This window comes from Haplochromis burtoni, unplaced genomic scaffold (assembly GCF_018398535.1).
Source record: "Haplochromis burtoni strain Fernald_Lab_line unplaced genomic scaffold, NCSU_Asbu1 Contig_861, whole genome shotgun sequence".
NCBI lineage: Eukaryota > Metazoa > Chordata > Actinopteri > Cichliformes > Cichlidae > Haplochromis > Haplochromis burtoni.
The window spans coordinates 57492-80657 of record NW_024583222.1 but is presented as its reverse complement, the minus strand read 5'-3'; the positions used below and the strand labels follow the sequence as shown (position 1 = coordinate 80657).

The 23166-nt window shown below is 40.3% G+C and overlaps 1 protein-coding gene across 1 annotated transcript in view; it reads left to right on the top strand.

Annotated features, from left to right (window-relative positions):
• LOC106632662 (neurotensin receptor type 1-like) overlaps positions 1-23166 on the top strand; it is a 73102-nt gene that overhangs the window by 9797 nt on the left and 40139 nt on the right. The window lies entirely within an intron of this gene.

The window sequence follows — 23166 nt, the reverse complement described above, 5'->3', positions numbered from 1 at the left end:
TTGTCTCCAGCCATAATAAAGGCTCGCTTTCTGTTAAGTTCACTCCCGTCTACTCACTTGTGTACGCACCTGGGTCCATTACACACACCATCGCACGGCCTGTCTCTGCAGACCGTGACAGTATATGGTGTTGTTCCTACAACATCATAATTAATGTCATTCCAACTGACCAATCAAGTTGCATCAGGACTGGGAAAATGATTTTCCTTCATGGCTTTCCCACATGGCTTACACTGTTAAAGGATCAATTTCAACAAAGCATTAAAAACAAATCATTTAGTAAATGCTGGTATGTTCTAGACACACCAGGTGTCATTTAGCAGTAGTGCATTAGTGAGAAAGTGCAAAGGGTAGCTGCTGTGAAGGTGCATGTATTTTTTACTGAACTTCCTCACCAAGTAGTTCTTAGTTCCTAAACCTAAGCAGCAAGTGAGAGTGAAAAAGACAGTAAAACCAAGTGCAAAACACATGAAAAGGAGACTTTATTATTTTTACTTTATTCCACAGCCACCATTGCAACGTTCTTATGCGGCCTTTTCACATCTCTAACATGAGGACTTCCTCTCAGTGCCATTTAAAATGCACTTTTTTTTGTCTTCTTTATAACAGAAATGGCTGAAGATTCTATTCTATTCTGTTCTGGTGACTGTTTAAAATAATTTATTGTCTCATCTCAGTTTTGCCATGTCAAAATAAACACAGCAATTTCTGCCGTGTAGCAAAGTTTAATTCTAAAAGAACTTTGGGTTGGTTATGAAAGCATTTAAAGCAACAGAGGCTCTGTACCCTGTACCTTGACTGCCAACTAAAAAAAGCAACAGGTGTGCAAGGGTAGAATCCAATAGAGTAATTATATTTTATCAATCAGTCAATTTGACCTTTTATCAATTACTTGAAAAAGCTACCCGAGAAACAAATATTAGCTGGGTAAACTAATAGTACTCCGCTAGATCAAAGTTACATACAGATGACAAGAGAATTATTGCCCCCTGTAGAACTGGCAGATAACAGCCACAATATTTGGACATTTACCATTAATATAAGTAAATGGAAGAAAACACAAAAGATTTCCAGAATGTTCTTGATGTTTAGTTGGTTTCCTTCCATCATAGAGGAAAAAGAACTGTAAAATGTGTGTGTATGTGTGTAAAATATGCAAGGTAAATGTAAGATGGGGAGAGAAATCTAAATGTGCAAGGATGTGAATTTGTTTTTGTTTTTTTTATTTCTTAATTGTTGCAGAGCGTGAGGAGCCTGAAAGTAAAGAAGACATTCCAGTGTAGCAGGGATTCATCTATATGCAGTATTGTAGTGCAGTGCTGCTGTGTGAACTGCTCCTGGGCTGGTATACCTGTGAGCATGTTTACTGCTATTGCACTGAGTGGTCTCAAGCTGTGAGGGAGTGGGTTACTCAGGGTCTCATTGTTAGTGCAGGACATTGACTTTAACCTGACCAATTCATGGAGGGAGAAGGATGTTTACATTTTTTTTCTGCTTGACTGAAATGTTCCTTTCACTGTGTGTTTTTTCCTGCATTGTTAATCGGGGTGTAGTTTTATTTTTCCTTTCCAATAACTGTGCCTCGCAATATTACTTGCATTAGTAATGTCTGGCCACTGTACACATTTTTATGGGCTTTCAAAGTTCAGTACACATGCTGTCTCTTTAAATAGATCTTGAGTGTGAAATAACACTTTCAAATGCATAAAAAATGCAAAAAAAACAAAAACAAAATGTTTAACACTTCATGATCATTCAAATTGAAGGTTTTAGTCTTTTTAATTACAAAAAGAACATTTAATTCTACACGTTACAGGGCCCTATTTCAGAAAGCAGATTTAGAAAAACATGAAAAAATGACTATGTCAAGCCTAAAAAACTCCAGGTTTTCTCTTACACAAAGTCACAGTTAGGTATTTGTTTGGTGTTATATTTCACATGAGAGTATTTATAATTAAACAGTCATGAATGGTCGCTGGACAATGCCGATTTATTTTCAGCTAAAAATCAAATAGGCTATTTACATTTCTAAAACTTTGTGACTTGTGGACAAGTTCCCCGCTGCTGAACCATTTACTGTGTGTTGCTGCTTAAATAAAATGAATCTGTATAGAGTTCAAATCCAAATTGCCTTTTACCAACTCCCATTTTGGCTTCAAGAGACAGAAACCCTCTCTTCTTTTAAGATTTGGCTTAAAACTTTCCTTTTGATAAATTTTATAGTTTGGCTTGGATCACGTGACCCTGAACCCTCCGTTAGTTATGCTGCAATAGTCCTAGGCTGCTGGGCCTTCCCAAGATGCACTGAGTGCTTCGTATTCATTGGCGTATGTGTTTATACACCACTATGCATTTAATCATTAGTTATTATTAATTTCTGGCTTTCTTCCACCGTGTTTCTTTTGCTCTGTCTCGCTCCCCTCACTGCCAACCAGTCACAGCAAATGGCTGTCATTCCTTCCTCTGTTTGTGCAAGAGGTTTCTTCCTATAAAAAGGGAGTTTTTCTTTCTCAAGGTCTGATTGTTGTGGCTTTCGTTCTATGATTGTAGCATCTTTACCTTGCAATAGAAAGCGCCATAAGATTGTGATTTGGTGCTATATAACCAAAATTGAATTGAACTGAAATGAGATGAACGTAGAATAAAACCTGTAAAAAGGTGGTATTTAGAATACAGTTACTTTGTTGAAATAACTGGACTCTGGATACTGTAGCTCCTGTGAAAACTAAGGCCTCAAATCAGAAGTACCTGACTCCGTGGTATAATTCTCAAACACGTACCCTAAAGCAGATGACTCGTAATCTGGAGAGGAAATGGCGTGTCACAAATCTAGAGGATCATCATTTAGCCTGGAGAAATAGTTTGCTGCTTTATAAGAAAGCCCTCCGCAAAGCCAGAACATCTTACTATTCATCACTGATTGAAGAAAATAAGAACAACCCCAGGTTTCTCTTCAGCACTGTAGCCAGGCTGACAAAAAGTCAGAGCTCTTTTGAGCCAACCATCCCTTTAACGTTAACTAGTAATGACTTCATGAACTTCTTCACAAATAAAATTTTTATCATTAGAGAAAAAATTACCAATAATCATCCCACAGATGTAATATTATCTACAGCTACTCTTAGTACCATTGATGTTAAGTTAGACTCTTTTTCTCCAATTGATCTTTCTGAGTTAACTTCAATAATTACTTCCTCCAAACCATCAACGTGTCTTTTAGACCCCATTCCTACAAAACTGCTCAAAGAAGTCCTGCCATTAATTAATTCTTCGATCTTAAATATGATCAACCTATCTCTAATGATCGGCTATGTACCACAGGCCTTCAAGCTGGCTGTAGTTAAACCTTTACTCAAAAAGCCATCTCTAGACCCAGCAGTCTTAGCTAATTATAGGCCAATCTCCAACCTTCCTTTCATATCAAAAATCCTTGAAAGAGTAGTTGTCAAACAGCTAACAGATCATCTGCAGAGGAATGGTTTATTTGAAGAGTTTCAGTCAGGTTTCAGAGCTCATCACAGCACAGAAACAGCTTTAGTGAAGGTTACAAATGATCTTCTTATGGCCTCTGACAGTGGACTCATCTCTGTGCTTGTCCTGCTAGACCTTAGTGCAGCATTCGATACTGTCGACCATAATATCCTATTAGAGCGATTAGAACATGCTGTAGGTATTACAGGTACTGCGCTGCAGTGGTTTGTATCATATCTATCTAATAGACTCCAATTTGTGCATGTAAATGGAGAGTCCTCTTCACACACTGAGGTTAATTATGGAGTTCCACAGGGTTCAGTGCTAGGACCAATTCTGTTTACATTATACATGCTTCCCTTAGGCAGTATCATTAGAAGACATAGCATACATTTTCACTGCTATGCAGATGACACCCAGCTCTATCTGTCCATGAAGCCAGATAACACACACCAATTAGTTAAACTGCAGGAATGTCTTAAAGACATAAAGACCTGGATGGCCGCTAACTTTCTGCTTCTTAATTCAGATCAAACTGAGGTTATTGTACTCGGCCCTGAAAATCTTAGAAATATGGTATCTAACCAGATTCTTACTCTGGATGGCATTACCTTGGCCTCCAGTAACGCTGTGAGGAACCTTGGAGTCATTTTTGACCAGGACATGTCCTTCAACGCACATATTAAACAAATATGTAAGACTGCGTTCTTCCATTTGCGCAACATCTCTAAAATTAGAAATATCCTGTCTCAGAGTGACGCTGAAAAACTAGTTCATGCATTTATTACTTCCAGGCTGGACTACTGTAATTCATTATTATCAGGATGTCCAAAAAACTCGCTGAAAAGCCTTCAACTAATCCAAAATGCTGCAGCAAGAGTCCTGACAGGGACTAGAAAGAGAGAGCATATTTCTCCTGTTTTGGCTTCCCTTCATTGGCTTCCTGTTAAATCCAGAATTGAATTCAAAATCCTGCTCCTCACATACAAGGTCTTAAATAATCAGGCCCCATCTTATCTTAATGACCTTGTAGTACCATATCACCCTATTAGAGCACTTCGCTCTCGCTCTGCAGGCCTACTTGTTGTTCCTAGAGTATTTAAAAGTAGAATGGGAGGCAGAGCCTTCAGTTTTCAGGCCCCTCTTCTGTGGAACCAGCTTCCAGTTTGGATTCGGGAGACAGACACTATCTCTACTTTTAAGATTAGGCTTAAAACTTTCCTTTTTGCTAAAGCATATAGTTAGGGCTGGACCAGGTGACCCTGAATCCTCCCTTAGTTATGCTGCAATAGACTGTAGGCTGCCGGGGGATTCCCATGATGCATTGAGTTTTTCCTTTCCAGTCACCTTTCTCACTCACTATGTATTAATAGACCTCTCTGCATTGAATCATATCTGTTATTAACCTCTGTCTCTCTTCCACAGCATGTCTTTATCCTGTCTTCCTTCTCTCACCCCAACCGGTCGCAGCAGATGGCCCCCCTCCCTGAGCCTGGTTCTGCCGGAGGTTTCTTCCTGTTAAAAGGGAGTTTTTCCTTCCCACTGTCGCCAAAGTGCTTGCTCATAGGGGGTCATATGATTGTTGGGTTTTTCTCTGTATCTATGAAGCGCCTTGAGGCGACTTTTGTTGTGATTTGGCGCTATATAAATAAAATTGAATTGAATTGAATAAATGGATTACACTGCGGTACTTTCCTGTTTCATTTGTCGCGGGTCAGGACTGTTTGGGTTTTGTTTGACAGCTACGTTCTTTTGTTCCAGGCGGCAGCGTTACGGTTGCCATGGTTACAGGGCGACGCTCTCTCTCTCTGCGACTGTGTGTTTCCTGGGTGAGAGAGCGCCTTTTCGTTGTTGTTGTTGTTGTTGTTGTGCTAAGCTAACAGGCAGAATGCTACAAGCATAGCTCTAAAGAATGTAGCATCATGGGCAGTGTAGTCCGTGTTGCAGGGAGAATGGACTGCCATACACGTTATGTGTCTGTGAGCGCGAGGAGGGAGAAAAAGGGGAGTGGAAAAGTACGAGTTGTCATCGAGCAAAAACGGGAGCTGGAAGCATGTAAATATAATAATAACCACTGCAGCCAAGAAGAGAGCCTGACGAGCCCAGTTGTAAGTAAGCTATTAAGACTCGACTGTACACCGTGTTCGTGTTTTCCTCCGAAACAATAAGTTCCGTTGGAGCAGCCTTTCAACGCCTCTCTCTGTCTCTCGCAAGAAAAGTTGACCCACACAACAAAGTAAAGCTATTTTTCGGCTACGAGCCGACAGGGACCCCGCCGTATTAGTCAGAGGTCCCTTTACTACAGTTCGGAGTCGCGGACCTTCAGTAATAGTAATAAATCACACAGCAATAGTACATTCACGTTGTTGTAAAAAGCATGATAATATATTAAGTAATCCAAAGTATTCAGAATACGTTACTGTCATTGAGTAACGTAACGGAATACGTTACAGAATACATTTTGGGGCATGTATTCTGTAATCTGTAATGGAATACATTTTAAAAGTAACCTTCCCAACACTGGCTACAACATAGTCTCAAAAATGATTTTACAAAGTTACATAGCATCTGCTTTGTGACCAAAAGTATGGTTGATCAGCTGAACACCCAAGAGTCAGCTGGTTGATTGAATGGCCTTTGTACTGCAGAATGAAGTCTGAATCTCACTATTGTCCTGTGTGTCTTCATGAAGTAAGAACCCGTGTTTTAAACATCCCTTCTCCGACTATAGTATATCCCGCCTCTCGTGCCTGGTCTTCCTCTTCACAGGAATTGGTCAAGACCTTAATGGACTGCAAGAAAAACAGAGCCTTGGTTATGTTTACATTCTCATAGCAGTGGTAGTTGAAATCTAAATGACATAATAAAATTTGGCCTCTCTACCAGCCTCATTGAAAGCAACAGAGTGTATTCACTCAAGTGCTGTGCTGCTTTGAAGCCCCTGCTGGTATTTGACATTTGATTTTCTAGCCCCATACAGAGGCTACTTTATGACAACTCTCGACAGATCTTTTAGATCTGTTTTACTAGTGTGTGTGTGTTACTAGTGTGTCTTGTTGCTTCTCACTTGTTATAGTTATTTTTGGCTTGAAAGAAGCAAGCTGTGTAGGGTTGACGATTATTTTCCTAGTGATTCCTTCCTCCCACAATAGGAATTTTCAGGATCAGATGGAGATTCATCACCAATGTCTTGCGTTGTCTGTACTGCATGTGAGAAATATTTAACTGATTTCTATTTGTAAAATGTTCACATAATCAAACTCACTTCAAATCCTATTTGTGGCTAGTATTAAATCACTACAGAAGATATGCAGTTGTGGTCAGAGGTTTGCACACACTCATCATAGGCATGAATGTTGTGTTATTTTACATTTTTAATGATTGATGAATTGCACAGCATACATATTTAATAACTTGGAAAAAAAAACAAGATTTGGGTGCACAAGTTGGAATCCACACAGGGTCATAGTACACAAACACTCCCACTAATATTTGGTTAAATGTCCATTAGCAATTTGCAACTCAATTAGGCAATTTTGATATGAACATAAACAAGCTTCTGACATAACTCTGGCTGAATATTAGGATCCTTTTCTTGGACATAATTGGTAGAATTAAATTAGTTAATTTCCTGGTAGTATAGGCCACAGTAAGGTTGATATCAGTGCTTTCAGAAGGTCATTCCAGAGGCCTAATGGGTCATTTCTCATTTCTTTTTCTTTGCTAACTTCTTTCTTTGAGTGCTTTCTTGTACTTCGTCATTCCACCATCAATTCTCCTTGTCCACTTTCTTCTGTCTCTTGCAGATTTTGCCTTCTGCATAGGATGAAGTCCACCTGTTTGCACCTTCCTCTACTCTTTTGTTACTCTGTTTCTCCCTTTTCTTAAATTACATGTTCACGACAGCCATTTCCATCCTCCATCATTGTAAAAATCCACCACCATCTGCCTGTCTTCTTTTATCTCCTTAACAAAAAATAATTTAGAGGGAACAGTTGTGCTCTTCATATTACATCACCTCTCCATCTCTCTGCACGTATCTGCTCCACGCCATGTGCATGATGGAGAATAAAGAACTGCAGCAGAGTCTTGAAGTAAAATCATTGCAATAGAGAAACAGACACACCTATGTCATCGAAAAAGATAAGGCAGATAAACTTTGTTTCCCATTGCCAACTTCAAAGTTAGCTAGGTCGCATTGATGCAGGAACTTTTATTGATTAAACTTTTTTAGGTGAAAATGTTGATGACTGATTTCTTCATGTGTCTTCTTGCATATGTGAAAAACTGATACTGGTTTTATTTTTGAGGAGTTCATTAATATATAGTTAAGTTTAAAATGTGTAATTTCGAACCACTTACAAATTATAAGCATAAGCTCTCTTAACTTGAAACAAGTCTTGGGATGAATCAACAACTGAGAATTTGCTAAATTATTATAGTGTCACTGACTATGACTTAACCACAGAGCTGACAGAAAGTACTGAGTCCAAAGACCGCTTCACAGAAAAATGTTTTGGTGACATTATATTATATACATTATATACATTTGTGTGCCACCAAGTTCTGAAGACCAGGTACTTTGATTTGGTCTACAGTTTAAAAAGTCAGCCTTACCTTCTCATATTGTGTAGTGACTTAAAAGTATATTCTTCTATTGGAGCTCAGGGCTTTTGTTTTTGTTTTGTTTTCTCAGATACCTCCCCATAAGAATTAAAAATTATGACAAGTTATTTGGTACTGAACATTTATTGTGAAAAAAAAAAGAGAGAGAGCAAATCTCTCAATTTGCATTGTAAATTTTATAATATTTGAAATAGTGTAAAAGCATATTTGTATTTCTCTGGGTTCTGCTTTAAGGATGTTAGACATAACACCAGACAAAAAACAGATTTGTTTACGTCAGGGATTGGGTCTGCATACAATTATAAAACAGCACATGACATGTGGCATGTAGCCTCTGCAGAGTGTTTTGTTTAAACTATGTCAACATTGATACAAATATTTGGATTATTCCCTGCTGAGAGTGACAGAGAACTATTACAAGCTCCTAGTTTTACGAGCACAGTGTTCCCATAATGGCCTCAAACTGGCCATTATGGGAACACTGTGCTCGTAGAACAGATAAACGGCCTCTCAATTGGTTGTAAACAGCATGCCACCACCGCCACTGCCCGTTTTCTATTGTGGTCTACTAGATTCTGATCTATTGTGTTTACTGCTTCTCTTCATGAAATTCACAAAATAGATAAAATAGCTACAAATTTTAACACACTGCATTGACAAAAGTATTCACTTACACATTCAAATCATTGAATTCAAGTGTTACAATCACTTCCATGGCAACAGGTGTATAAAATCAGGCACCTATGCATCCTATGCTTTTATACACATTTGTGAAAGAAGGGGTCGCTCTCAGGAGCTCAGTGAGTTCCAGGATGGTTACGTGATTGGATGCCACCTGTGCAACACGTCCAGACGTGAATTTCCTCACTACTAAATATTCCACAGTAGCTTATAATATTATAATATAGTATTATAACAGAGCGGGAGCTATTGGGAATGACAGCAACTAAGCTAGTCAATCGCTATAGACCTCTAAACTTCATGTGGCCTTCAGTTCAGCTCAAGAACAGTGTGTGCAGAGAGTTTTATGGAATGGGTTTCCATCGCTGCTGCATCCAAGCCTTACATCACCAAGCACAATGCTAAGTGTCAGATACAGTGATGACGTGTTTTCAGGAGCAACGAATCATGATTCTCCGTCTGGCAAGCTGATAGACAAGTCTGGGTTTGGTGGCTGCCATGAGAATGGTACATGTCTGACTGCACTGTGCCAAGTGTAAAGTTTGATGGATGGGGTATATAGTGAGTGGTTGTTTTTCAGGGTTTGGGGCTTGGCCCTCAGTTCCAGTAAAAGGTCTCTTGATGCTTCAGCATACCAAGACATTTTGGACAAAAAACCTGTGGAAGGGGTTGGCCGACATCTTATTAAACACTATGGATTAAGAATGGACTCTCACTTAAGTTCATATGCATGTAAAAGCAGACCAGAGCAAATACTTTTGGCAATATAGTACATATTCATACATGAAGGCCAGTTATATTGACAGTCTTAAATAACTAAAACATAGTAACAATACTTGAATACTGGATTTAGAAGGAGTAAAAAGACACAAAGGACACACTTGCATCCTCAATTATAGCTCCAGGTGCATGTTAGGGATTGAGAAATCTTTAAACCTTTGTGTGGTCTTCATAGACAGTGTTATTTCATAACCACGGTTCAAAACAGAAGATGGCTGTACCAACATACAGCATATGATGGTGGTAAAGCATATGTTCCTCCCATCCAGGCAACCATTATAACGTTTGGCAATGACGGTGCCCTTCCAGATCTGTAAAATGACAATTCCATAGGCACTGATACACCCCCATACCACCAGAGATGCAAGCTTTTTATGTGAGTGCTTTTTTAATATCACTTACTTTTCTAGCCCTTTGTTGTCCTCTTCCAAACTTTTCTGAGACATGTTGCTGCCATCAAATCCTGTCCCAATATTTTTTTTCGCAAAATGTCTAAATTTAAACATTTAATATGCACTCTCTTTTATTGTGAATAAAATATGTGTTTATGAGATTTTTACTGATTTTTGGGGAGAAGTGAGATTGTGCATTTAATATGAAAAGAAAAAGCTAGGATACACAGTTGACAGTGAACTGAAGAGGAGGCAACATAGATATAAACAATATCCCTGTTCTAAGGTTTTTTGCCAATAAAAACTCTTCTACATTCTAAAAGAAGGAAAACCATCCAAAAGTTTGAATACTATTATGTGAGCAAACTGATAATAGTGTTCAAAGATCAATATTTAGGTTTTCTATTAATGAACATTCAGTTTCATTGTAGCCTTTCCAGTCTGGATATTATCAAGCCCTACTCAGAAAGATCTGTACAACAGAAAAGCATAATTTATATACAAAGTGAAAAATAGTGGACCTGCTATTGAACCTCAATACTTACTTGATTATAAGCAACCATAATTTGAACTCTATCACAGTTATATAAGATATTTGATTAAACCTGGTTGTATCAGACATCCTAGCCCTATTATTATTTCACAAATTGTCAAGAGAAATATACAGACAGTGCAGCAGAGTCTGACGTTTTGTCAAATGAGTTATATAGGTAATGGATTGTGATTGCACTGGTTTTTAAAGCCTCACTGCTATAGTAGATGATACTGTTATGCTCAAAAACTTGTTGTCTCAACACCAGATCCAGATATCCATGGTTGGCTAATCTTTCCCCTGGAAAATGTCCTATTCTATATCTAAGTTTGATTTTTATATCTAACAAAAACCCTGCCTCTCGCCCTATGACAGCTGGGATCGGGTCCAGCGCCCCCTGTGACCCTGAGAAGGATAAGCAGAAGCGAATGGATGGATGGATGGATGGACAAAAAGATGACAAGTTTTTTTTTTTCTTTAGGCTTTTAAAAAAAGGCTTCACTTCTACCTCATTTTAAGCTATTGCCAGTTGAATTATACAATGTGCTCATATTTTTGTAATGCTGTTCTAGTGTTGTTGACCGTTCAAAGGGCTTTGGACTACAAGCCATGTAATCAAAATCTATGATATTTTCACCTGCAACTCAAAAAATTCAAAAACCAACACTTCTCTGTCAGAACATTACAAGGAAGCTCTGAGTAACATGGCAGATCTGAAAGCGTGGCTAATGGAACTAAAGACATTTAGAGCTTTGATCTAAACTTGACAGTATCGATGACCACTTCATTAGGAATTGCAATGCTGTCACAACCACTGCCAGTAACATGACAGAGATGAAACAAAAAGTTGATTGCCATACCACAGTGACTGTGGTAAAACAGTGACTGAAAATTCAGTAACATTTTATAGTATATAGTATAGTCCTGAATTACCAAAGCAATTAAACATCCATCCATCCATCTTCTTCCGCTTATCTGGGGCCAGGTTGCGGGAGCAGCAGCCTAAGCAGAGAAGCCCAGACCTCCCTCTCCCCAGCCACCTCCTCCAGCTTGTCCGGGGGAACACCAAGTTGTTTACAGGCCAGCTGAGAGATATAATCTCTCCAGCATGTCCTGGGTCTGCCCCAGGGCCTCCTCTCGGTGGGACATGACAGAACACCTCACCCAGCAGGCACCCAGGAGGCATCCTTGTCAGATGCCCAAACCACCTCAACTGCCTCCTTTCTATGTCGAGGAGCAGCGGCTCTACTCTGAGTCCCTCCTGGATGGCTGAACCTCTCACCCTATCTCTAAGGGAGAGGCCAGCCACTCTTTGGAGGAAGCTCATATTTTATCTGCAATCTTCTTCTTTAGGTCACTACCCACAGCTCGTGACCATAGGTGAGGGTAGGGACGTAGATCAACCAGTAAATTGAGAGCTTTGCTTTTACACTCAGCTCTCTCTTCACCACGATGGACCAGTACAGCATTCGCATCACTGCGTCTGCAGCACCAATCTGTCTGTCAATCTCCCATTCCCTTCTATCACTTATGAACAAGACACCAAGATACTCCACCTTTTTCCGGCTGAGGACCATGGCCTCAGCAATTAAACAAATCTGAGCCAAAGAAGAAATGTATGTTAGCTGGTAAATACTGAAGGAATTCATATAAAAAATAGTACTGGCTTGTTGAACTTGGATACCATACCATTAACAGAACTTTTGAGAAAAAAAGGCTTACAAACAAAATGTAAAATGTGCTCATCAGCTGCTTCCTAGCCTGATATTACTCGTTCTTCAGCTTGATGGCTCCGTTCATTCTGGTGTCCATCATCTGATTTTGGGCATTACCATCACAACAGGCACCAACCATCTTGCAGCCACAGCTCCTTGGAGCAGCGTCAGTAGTATGGTCCCTTTGAACTTAATGTCCTCAGACTCCCCCAGCATGGTAGAGTAGAGTTTTTGCTGGGGGTGGGAGAATATAAAAAATTGCAAGTTTGAATGCCAGGGGATTAAGTAAACTGAAAAGAATTGAAGAAGGTCATAACTCAGATCATCCATGAGAGAGTTGCAGATATAAAATTGGTACAGAACAGATGGCCCAGTCAAGTGATACATACAGTTTCTTAAATTTAAACTTTAAAACTTAATTTTGTAAATTTCATGAAAATTTACAATATATGTGCAAAGCAGAGCATGAGCTAGCCTCCAATGATGACGTTTTCTTTGTGTCTTTTTGGCTTCTCAGTAGGAGATAGGCAAAAGTGAAAGAAACAGCTGTAGTTGCACTGTTGGACGGACCAATCGGAGTCTGCGCTGCGGGACTGTTTTGATCACGCGGACTGGGAAATGTTTCACGTGGCCGCCAGAGACATTGATGAATACACAGACTCAGTCTGTCGGATTTATCAGGAAATGCGTGGAAGATGTCGTCCCATCCAGAACAGTTAAATCCTTCCCAAATCAAAAACCCTGGATTAACGGAGATGTTCGCGCGGCACGGAACACCGCCTTTGCCTCCGCGAACACATCGGACTACAAACACGCACATTACCAACTCCGGAAGACGATCAAAGCAGCCAAACGTGAGTACAGGGACAGGGTGGAGCAACAGTTTGACAACCCTCGGAGTATGTGGCAGGGACTAAACACGATCACAGACTTTAGAGGGAAAACCAGCACACCGCAGACCACGGCCTCTCTGTGTGAGGATCTAAACGTATTCTACGCTAGATTCGACGCAGCGAACACCATGAGACCGGACAGTGTGCGCACCGCGGATGACGTCAGTGCGCACACTGTGTCTGAGGAGGATGTGCGGAAGTGCTTCAGGAAGGTGAACGCGCGCAAAGCTACTGGTCCGGACGGGAGTCGTCACCGGCCGCGTCCTCTAACGTCAGTGCGCACTGTGTCTGGAATGTGCGAGTCAGTACGGAAGCACTTCCAGGATCGCCCGCTAGTCATCCTCAGCTCGGGTCACCACATCTTCAACCTTTCCCTCTCTCTGTCTGTAGTCCCAGCCTGCTTCAAAATGGCCACCATCGTCCCTGTACCCAAATCCTCCACCATCTCCTCATTGAACGACTGGCGACCTGTAGCCCTGACCCCCATCGTAAGCAAATGCTTCGAGAAGCTGGTCAGGGACTTCATCTGCTCTGCACTACCCGACTCACTGGACCCTCTACAGTTTGCATACCGCCACAACAGGTCCACTGATGATGCCATAGCCCTGACACTACACACTGCCCTGTCACACCTGGAGAAGAGAGACACGTATGTGAGAATGCTGTTTGTAGATTACAGCTCAGCATTCAATACCATCGTTCCCTCGAAGCTGGACAGGAAACTGCAGGATCTAGGACTGAGCAGCTCCCTCTGCAGCTGGATCCTTAGCTTCCTGTCTGACAGACGCCAGGTGGTCAGACTGGGCAGCATCACCTCATCCCCCATCACACTGAACACTGGTGCTCCACAGGGGTGTGTACTGAGCCCTCTCCTGTACTCACTCTACACCTACGACTGCACAGCCACTAACAGCTCCAACATCATTGTGAAGTTTGCGGACGACACTACAGTGGTGGGTCTTATCACCAACGGTGATGAGACGGCTTACAGGGAGGAGGTCAGCGCCCTGACCCACTGGTGTCAAGACAACCATCTCACCCTCAACGTCGCAAAGACAAAGGAGTTGATAGTGGACTTCCGGAGGTGCAGAGAAGTACACACCCCCATCACCATCAACGGCGCTGCTGTGGAGAGAGTGAGCAGCTTCCGGTTCCTTGGTGTACATCTGGCTGAGGATCTTACGTGGTCAGTACACACAAACAAAACAGTGAAGAAGGCGCAGCAGCGCCTCTTCTTTCTCAGGAGACTGAAAAGATTCGGCATGAGCCCCCGCATCCTCAGGACCTTCTATCACTGTGCCATTGAGAGCATCCTCACTGGATGCATCACCACCTGGTATGGCAACAGCACCGCCTACAACTGCAAAGCTCTCCAGCGAGTAGTGCGGTGCTCTGAACGGATAATTGGAGGTGAGCTTCCCTCCCTCCAAGACATCTACAGGAAGCGGTGCCTGAGGAAAGCGGGGAGGATCATCAAGGACTCCAGTCACCCCAGCCATAAACTGTTCAGACTGCTTCCATCAGGAAGGAGGTTCTGCAGCATCCGGTCCCGTACCAGCAGACTGAGAGACAGCTTCTTCCACCAGGCCATCAGACTGCTGAACACGTCATAGACACCTCAGCTTCACTACTGGAACTTCAACATTATGCACTCCACACTGTATATAAATGCCACTTGTTTTGCACATATTCAACTCTGTATATTTTTATATATTTTATTTATTTTTTTTTTTTACTATTTAATTTGTAAAAATGTGTATAACACACACACACACACACACACACACGTAGGAAAATATTTAGTATACACATCCAGAAATGCATACACTATTATATATTGTACATATATTTATTAGTTTCAGGTTGGCCATTCTTGTATTTTGCTCGTTTGTGTTGTTGTGTTTGCACATCTCTGTTGCTTGTGGGGCTCGCACACAAGAATTTCACTCGCATGTGCTGTGCCAGTGTGCCTGCACATGTGATGTGACAATAAAAGTGATTTGATTTGATTTGATTTGATTTAGTTAACAGACTTTGCATTACTTGTGTTTTCTTCTTGTCACATGTTGTTTCCCTCTTCGTTTATCATTTTGTATTCCTCTCATATTCTTTACTGTACCAATTGCTCCCAGTTTTAGATATGAGAAAGGAAAAGGAGACCGATGTAAAGAAGGGCTTACTAACGGGGGTAAAAAACCCAAAACATTTTGTGAAATGAGAAATTCTCAAAATAACCATCATCTTCAGATCAGTTCTTTTAAGGCGAGTGTACATTATAGATTCAAAAGTGAAGCAGTTGTGTCAAATTAAGATGTTTTTAGCACCTAATCCAGGGGTGTCCAACTCCAGCCCTCGAGGGCTGGTATTCTGCAGGTTTTAGATATCACCCTGGTCAACCACCTGAATAAATGATTAGTTCATTAACAGGCCTCTGGAGAACTTCAAGACATGTTGAGGAGGTATTTAGTCTTTAAATCAGCTGTGTTGGATCAAGGACACATCTAAAACCTGCAGGACAGGACCCCTCTGAGGCCTAATCTAAGTCAGCTGATCATTAAAGTTTAGATCAATTTTATTTATATAGCACCAAATCACAACAACAGTCACCTCAAGGCACTTTATATTGTACAGTAGATCATACAATAATAGATACAGAGAAAAACCCAGCAATCATATGACCCCCTATGAGCAAGCACTTTGGCGACAGTGGGAAGGAAAAACTCCATTTTAATCCGATTGTTCAGTCTGACGTCACTAGCCGTGTCTGGGTCTAAACTCCGCTGCAGGTCCATATATCAAAGATCACTATGGCATTACTGAGAGTTGAAAAACTGTCTAAAGTCTTTCATCTTTAATAAAATGATCAGCGTTCTGCTCTACCAGGTGTAACAATTGAGTTTAACATCCAGGCATCCATGAAAACGGAATTTATGACATTTAACGGAGTTAGAAGTTAGCAGGAGTTAGCTGCTAGCTTCTATCTAAATACAATATAGCATGTCCTGACTGCGGGGTTTTGGAAACAAATTAAAACGTACAGCTCTGTTATCACTTCCAAGCATAAATGAAGACAGAAACTAAACAGCAGTGACGTTTGTAGGGTTACTGAAGTTGGGCTAGCTGGTATATAATGATGTGCTACGTGACCGCTAGCGACACAGCTATGTTAGCATAATATAAACAAGCTAACTTTTTTTCCACTCGATAAAAGTTAACGTGAGTGTTCTCGGTGGTCAGGAACAAATGTAATCGCATGGCAGGATGCTGTAAAAGGACCAAACTTCAGCCAGGAGAACAACTGAGATAATCCATCCACAATACGAGGTTAGTCATTCATATACTGCTGCATGGGCTGTGCTGTAGTTACACCGTAAGGTTTTAAAAACTGAGCTTAAATAAATGATTAGCGGTAATAAAAGCCGAGGGAGGTCAACGATGATCACTGACTTTTTTAGGAGCTTTTTGAGATTAAGTAGAAGAGAATACAAAGCATTAAACATGTTAACAACACAAAAGCCATATTAAATGCAGACTACTTTAGACCCGGAAGTAGGATTCGTCACGTCATCACTTAATAATCGGACAGGAAGGGAGGGACGGGGCCATCTGCTGCGACCGGTTGGGGTGAGAGAAGAAAAACAGGATAAAGACATGCTGTGGAAGAGAAACGATGTATGTTTCAGTGCAGAGAGGTCTAAATCTGATCTTTAATTTTCCTCAATAAAAACTTCAGCTTTCTAAACTCTCAAAACAGGCTTTCTTTAATGCAAATTTTGTAAATGTATCTCAATCCAGCTGTTTATATTTTACTTTTTTAAATATGACCTTGATATTGTCATACTTCATTTGGTTTAATGGCCTCCATGTTGAGAATTAGCCTGATTAACTCTGCTTTGACTCACCAAAGATTTACTGACTAGCAGAAGTTGATAGAAATGCACATAAATTCAAAATGTTGCTACTGAGCTCCTCAAAACTAGATTGATTTCTTTACTCACCACATCTGGGTTATAGATATCAGCAGGAGCTATTTTCCAACACCTTGCAAATTATCTAATTTCACTGGTTTTAGAGCAAAAATAATAAACTAAAAGTATAAGCAAACCCATTTTGAAGCATTTTGTTTGTTGATTACCATCGCTAATCAGAAGGTCACTCAGCAATCATATCCTCCACCAAGACAAGTGCCAAATTTTGCAGTTCATCAAAACTGAGATGCACAAAAATGTAACTTAATTTGAATCTAATGTCCACTTTTTATTCAACTCCAAAAGCATTCAGGAAATTCATCGTCATCTTATCTTCCTGAAAAAAAGGAAAAAGCATTTGAAAAATGTATTAAAATGCCTACTATTTGGCTTTGAAGTCAACCAGCTGCTAAGTTGCTAACTACAGTGGGGCAAAAAAGTATTTAGTCAGCCACCGATTGTGCAAGTTCCCCCACTTAAAATGATGACAGAGGTCAGTAATTTGCACCAGAGGTACACTTCAACTGTGAGAGACAGAATGTGAAAAAAAAATCCATGAATTCACATGGTAGGATTTGTAAAGAATTTATTGGTAAATCTAGGGTGGAAAATAAGTATTTGGTCACCTCAAACAAGGAAAATCTCTGGCTCTCACAGACCTGTAACGTCTTCTGTAAGAAGCTTTTCTGTCCCCCACTCGTTACCTGTATGAATGGCACCTGTTTGAACTCATCATCTGTATAAAAGACACCTGTCCACAGCCTCAAACAGTCAGACTCCAAACTCCGCCATGGCCAAGACCAAAGAGCTTTCGAAGGACACCAGGAAAAGTATTGTAGACCTGCACCAGACTGGGAAGAGTGAATCTACAATAGGCAAGCAGCTTGGTGTGAAAAAATCAACTGTGGGAGCAATCATCAGAAAATGGAAGACATACAAGACCACTGATAATCTCCCTCGATCTGGGGCTCCACGCAAGATCTCATCCCGTGGGGTCAAAATGATCATGAGAACGGTGAGCAAAGATCCCAGAACCACACGGGGGGACCTGGTGAATGACCTGCAGAGAGCTGGGACCAAAGTAACAAAGGTCACCATCAGTAACACACTACAACGGCAGGGAATCAAATCCCGCAGTGCCAGACGTGTTCCGCTGCTGAAGCCAGTGCATGTCCAGGCCCGTCTGAAGTTTGCCAGAGAGCACATGGATGATACAGCAGAGGATTGGGAGAATGTCATGTGGTCAGATGAAACCAAAGTAGAACTTTTTGGTATAAACTCAACTCGTCGTGTTTGGAGGAAGAAGAATACTGAGTTGCATCCCAAGAACACCATACCTACTGTGAAGCATGGGGGTGGAAACATCATGCTATGGGGCTGTTTTTCTGCCAAGGGGACAGGACGACTGATCCGTGTTAAGGACAGAATGAATGGGGCCATGTATCGTGAGATTTTGAGCCAAAACCTCCTTCCATCAGTGAGAACTTTGAAGATGAAACGAGGCTGGGTCTTCCAACATGACAATGATCCAAAACACACCGCCCGGGCAACAAAGGAGTGGCTCCGTAAGAAGCATTTGAAAGTCCTGGAGTGGCCTAGCCAGTCTCCAGACCTCAACCCCATAGAAAATCTGTGGCGGGAGTTGAAAGTCCGTGTTGCTCGGCGACAGCCCCAAAACATCACTGCTCTCGAGAAGATCTGCATGGAGGAATGGGCCAAAATACCAGCTACTGTGTGTGCAAACCTGGTAAAGACCTATAGTAAACGTTTGACCTCTGTTATTGCCAACAAAGGTTATGTTACAAAGTATTGAGTTGTATTTTTGTTATTGACCAAATACTTATTTTCCACCCTGATTTACGAATAAATTCTTTACAAATCCTACCATGTGGATTCATGGATTTTTTTTTCACATTCTGTCTCTCACAGTTGAAGTGTACCTCTGGTGCAAATTACTGACCTCTGTCATCATTTTAGGTGGGGGAACTTGCACAATCGGTGGCTGACTAAATACTTTTTTGCCCCACTGTAGATCTCCACCAGTATTTAAGTAATTATTTGTTGATATATAATAATAAAAAACACAACAAAATGAACGGTTGTCCTATTAAAGATATTAATATTATATGTCTGCATGTTCCCAGTATCAAGGTATGTGATTGACTATAGAAACATCCAATCTAATTTCCCTGGAAATGGACTGGTTGTACCTTTTAATCACACTGGGAACATTTCAGGGCATTTAATCTGCTTGGGGTGTTTTATTTTGAAAACTGACCATCTTCTCTTTGACACTTATGTGTTTTGCTTTTGTCTGTAATAAGAGTCCGAGAATGCTTAAGTAAATAAATCCCCACATCCTTGATGTTGTTGAACCAAACAAAACTGCCATGCATTATGTGTTCTTGCCATAACTCACTGCCCACTAACTGACTACAGAAAAAATATTATATTTGTACGATTAGAGACTCTTTGGTAAACAATAAAAAGTCTTTGTGAGGGTGAGAGACTGAAAAGCTCAGAGATAATTATTGTCTCCATGATTACTTTATTCTCTGTGTAAAACCCTGGCATAGTGTGACTGATAACACTTTTAAATATGCATTGTGTTTCCTTAGAAAACGACAGATGCATAACACAATGGATGCAGTAGTTCTAAAGACATGAAAGTTGTATTAACTTCTGTTCTTCAACAGCACTGCAGTCCTGTATATGCTTCCATTGAGAAAGCAACAAAGGTTTTGAATTATGCTGTTACACTACCCTGTGAGGATAAACTAGCTTTGTGTGATAGAAAGGAAAGACGTACAGCTGGTTCCATGATGCAGCGTGCCCATTCCAACTAAAGATTTAAAAAAAAAGAAAAGAGGTTGAGATTGAGATATTGTATGTTTACCATTGTGTGTTATAAACGATTACTGACCACGCTGTGTGTCCCTTTGGCCAAATGACTGCTATCACTTGCAGTATATTACTGTGTGAATGCACTGGGTCCAGAAACCAGAATGATAAAGTGCGTGTTTACTGAGCACACAGCATACAGCATTTGGTTCTGGTAAACAGCATTCATCATGTGAGACCCTGAGAGGTAGAGAAAAAAATAAAATTTCTACCATTTCACAAAATATAACAGTCGTTGACAATAACAGTTTGTGGGAGCATTAAAATGTATTGGCAACTTTTTCTCAGTCCTAGCTGGCAGTGCATCCCTTGTTTATCAGTTCAGTTGAGAACACAGCGAATATCTGATTATAACTGAGGACAGTGAAACTGTCATCTCTATCGTCATTACTTTATTATGTTTCTGGAACTGATCTGTAAATCCCTTTTCTCTAATTGTTTTATTGTTTTCTAACAAAATGTACATTTACACAGTAACAGGTTAGTTATGTTCTCTTCAAACAGGTACCAGAAAACAATGGGTGACATTATGGTTGCGCTTTCCATCTTTTCTACAGTGTGTTTGGTTTATACGGTTGTCTGGCACTTCAGTGTAGCTTCGCTAAAGCCTTTCCATATTAGGGAAGTTCTGTATCTACTGCAACCTATAAATATTTCATTATTAATAAAGTCACTTAAAGTAGGCTGTGTTCATGATTTGTGCTACCGGTGCTGAAGTACAATCTGCAGCCGCAGCAGAAATGGAGGTTCCTAAACCAGTTTTTGTTCAGCCTGTGCTACTAACATACTGATAAAACTGTCTTTTAAGTTGTAATTATTTATCAAATGACTGAAGACATTGCCAGCTTATTTACCTACTACCTGGGATAGACTGGACATTTTGTTCAGTCTGTTTTTTATGCACTAATCATACCATGATTGCATTCTGCATAAATTTGTTATGACCATGTAGTAAATGACACGTTCCAGAAAGAATACTAAAAGCTTTTTTAAAATGGTGGTGTGATAATAGATATCAATTAGTTTTTGGTATATGACTTTAGTGACCACCATATTTGTGCTGGATAAATCAAGCTGTAGCACGAATGCGAAACCTCACCAGAGAGATAAATATTAATGCGGCTTTATCCATAGGGGCAGCTCACAGACATGAAAGCAAGTCTGTTAACACCAATCGAGCATCTGCCATCTCTCATGAGCTTTGTCTAGCTGATCCAAGCTGAAAGCTGAGCTGCACAGGGCCAATATCTAAAGAGGCTGTTAAGAACAGTGATCAAAACTCAGCTGTATCAAGGGGCAGCTGTGTGGCTTTGGCTGCATGATGTTTGTGCCAAGGTGTCTGTGTTTATTTTAATAAGATAAGATCATTTATGCCAAAAACTTGAGAAATTTCTTTGTTACAGAAACCAAAACATTAAACATAGCTCAGTAATATAAAACTGTTAAATAAACATCTAAATACAATCTAAATTCAACAGAATATAACGTATAAACCTGAATATATTTGTATAATAGTATTAAGGAGCTAAAATGCTGTAGTATGATACAATAAGCTGCTGATCTGTGGCAATGTGCAAAAGGACCAGATGATGACAAGAAATAGAAATATGCTGCAGACAAGGTAAAAGCTAAAATACATGTGACAGATTTCAAAGATTATACTTAGTTTCTAAGAATGGTCAATTTTGTGAGAAATTATGGCAACTAAGATTGCACAAACTGGATCATCATCACCACAAGTGAGTTAGACTCAGGAAGAAGAAAGCCTACAAAAGTCCAGACAACAAACCACAGTGATTTTTCATCTTCTGGACATACTTGAATTTAATTTCAAACGTTGCTAAATGTTGCTGCTCACTCTGATTCTCATTTTCCCCAAGAAATCTGAAGCCACTGTGGCAGTACATCAACTTTTTCTTCTTTCTAATGGTCTGCAGTTGGTGCCTTCTTGGGTAAATCCATTAATGGTGAATGGTGATAGTTAAAATGCTAAAGTCAGGGCATCACCATTAGTCCGTGTCTAAGAACAGAACTAAGAACTAATGAGGCTGAGTGTTCTCTGTCCCACTGGCCATCATTCATTATTAAGGCAAAATTCGCCGAGCTTTGCAGCCAAATATACATGCCTGTCAGTATATTTGCCTAATAGTGTAAAGGGTCTTGTGACTAAGGTGATGGCGTCGAGAGACAAAAAAATGAGAATAATAGCTGATGCTTCCATTGTTTCCATTTCTGGCTCACTTTGCAGTTATTATGTGAAATCTAGCAGAGGTTCCTTTGATTTTCAATTTCCTGCTTTAATGGAATATTAATGGGTATTCCAGGTGAAATTTTTTTCCATGAGGCATACAACGTTGGCTGTTCTACATGTGAATTAAAAAAGCATTAGTCCTCTTGTTTGTTACGAGCTGGAACCCCTTCACACTCGTTCAGCAGTCAGATCACGTTTCCATTTGCAGACACTATGGGTTTACACCCACACATTTAAATCTGAGCTAAGCACACTACAGTATATCTGCTGCTCTGGTGATAACACATTATTTTGTGTGCTCAGTCGCACAAGCATTTAAAATTCACAGCAATATCTTAATTGGAATGGATTTGCTCATAGGGATGAATTTGTAAGAGAAAAAGAAGTTTTGCATCTTTAAACTTTTGAACACTGACACTTTTGAAACGTAAAACCTCAAAGCCAAAATAATCTCTAACCACTGATGTAATTTATTGTCACATAAGGTGGCCAATGAACAGAGAAAACTGCTGAAAGCTATTGGAGGAAGCAGACCAGCTCACTTATCAAGCAGAAGGAAAAAATGCCACATCTGATGTATTTTGGCACTTCACTTTGTCCCCTTGAGTAACAGCAAGATGTCTTGAAAATACTAACTTTTTAAAGAGAGAACTTCTTGCAGTCTTGATTGAGCCTCAGCTGACTGAGTTTTTGCTACAATTTTCTATAGCAAAAATCCATGTTTTGAAAAAAGCTTTGTGAAATGGTTCAGTAGGAGGTCACTACCTTGACTGGGAAAGGAAAACCATGGTCCAAACATGAAGCCAGACATGTGAGTGAAGCACTGAATTGAGCATCTTATGAGCCTAAACCACTGAGACTCATCCAGCCATAGTCCAAAAAAATGACATGCAGCCCCTGCTTTGTTGACCCACCACATATAGACATACAGTGGGGCAAAAAAGTATTTAGTCAGC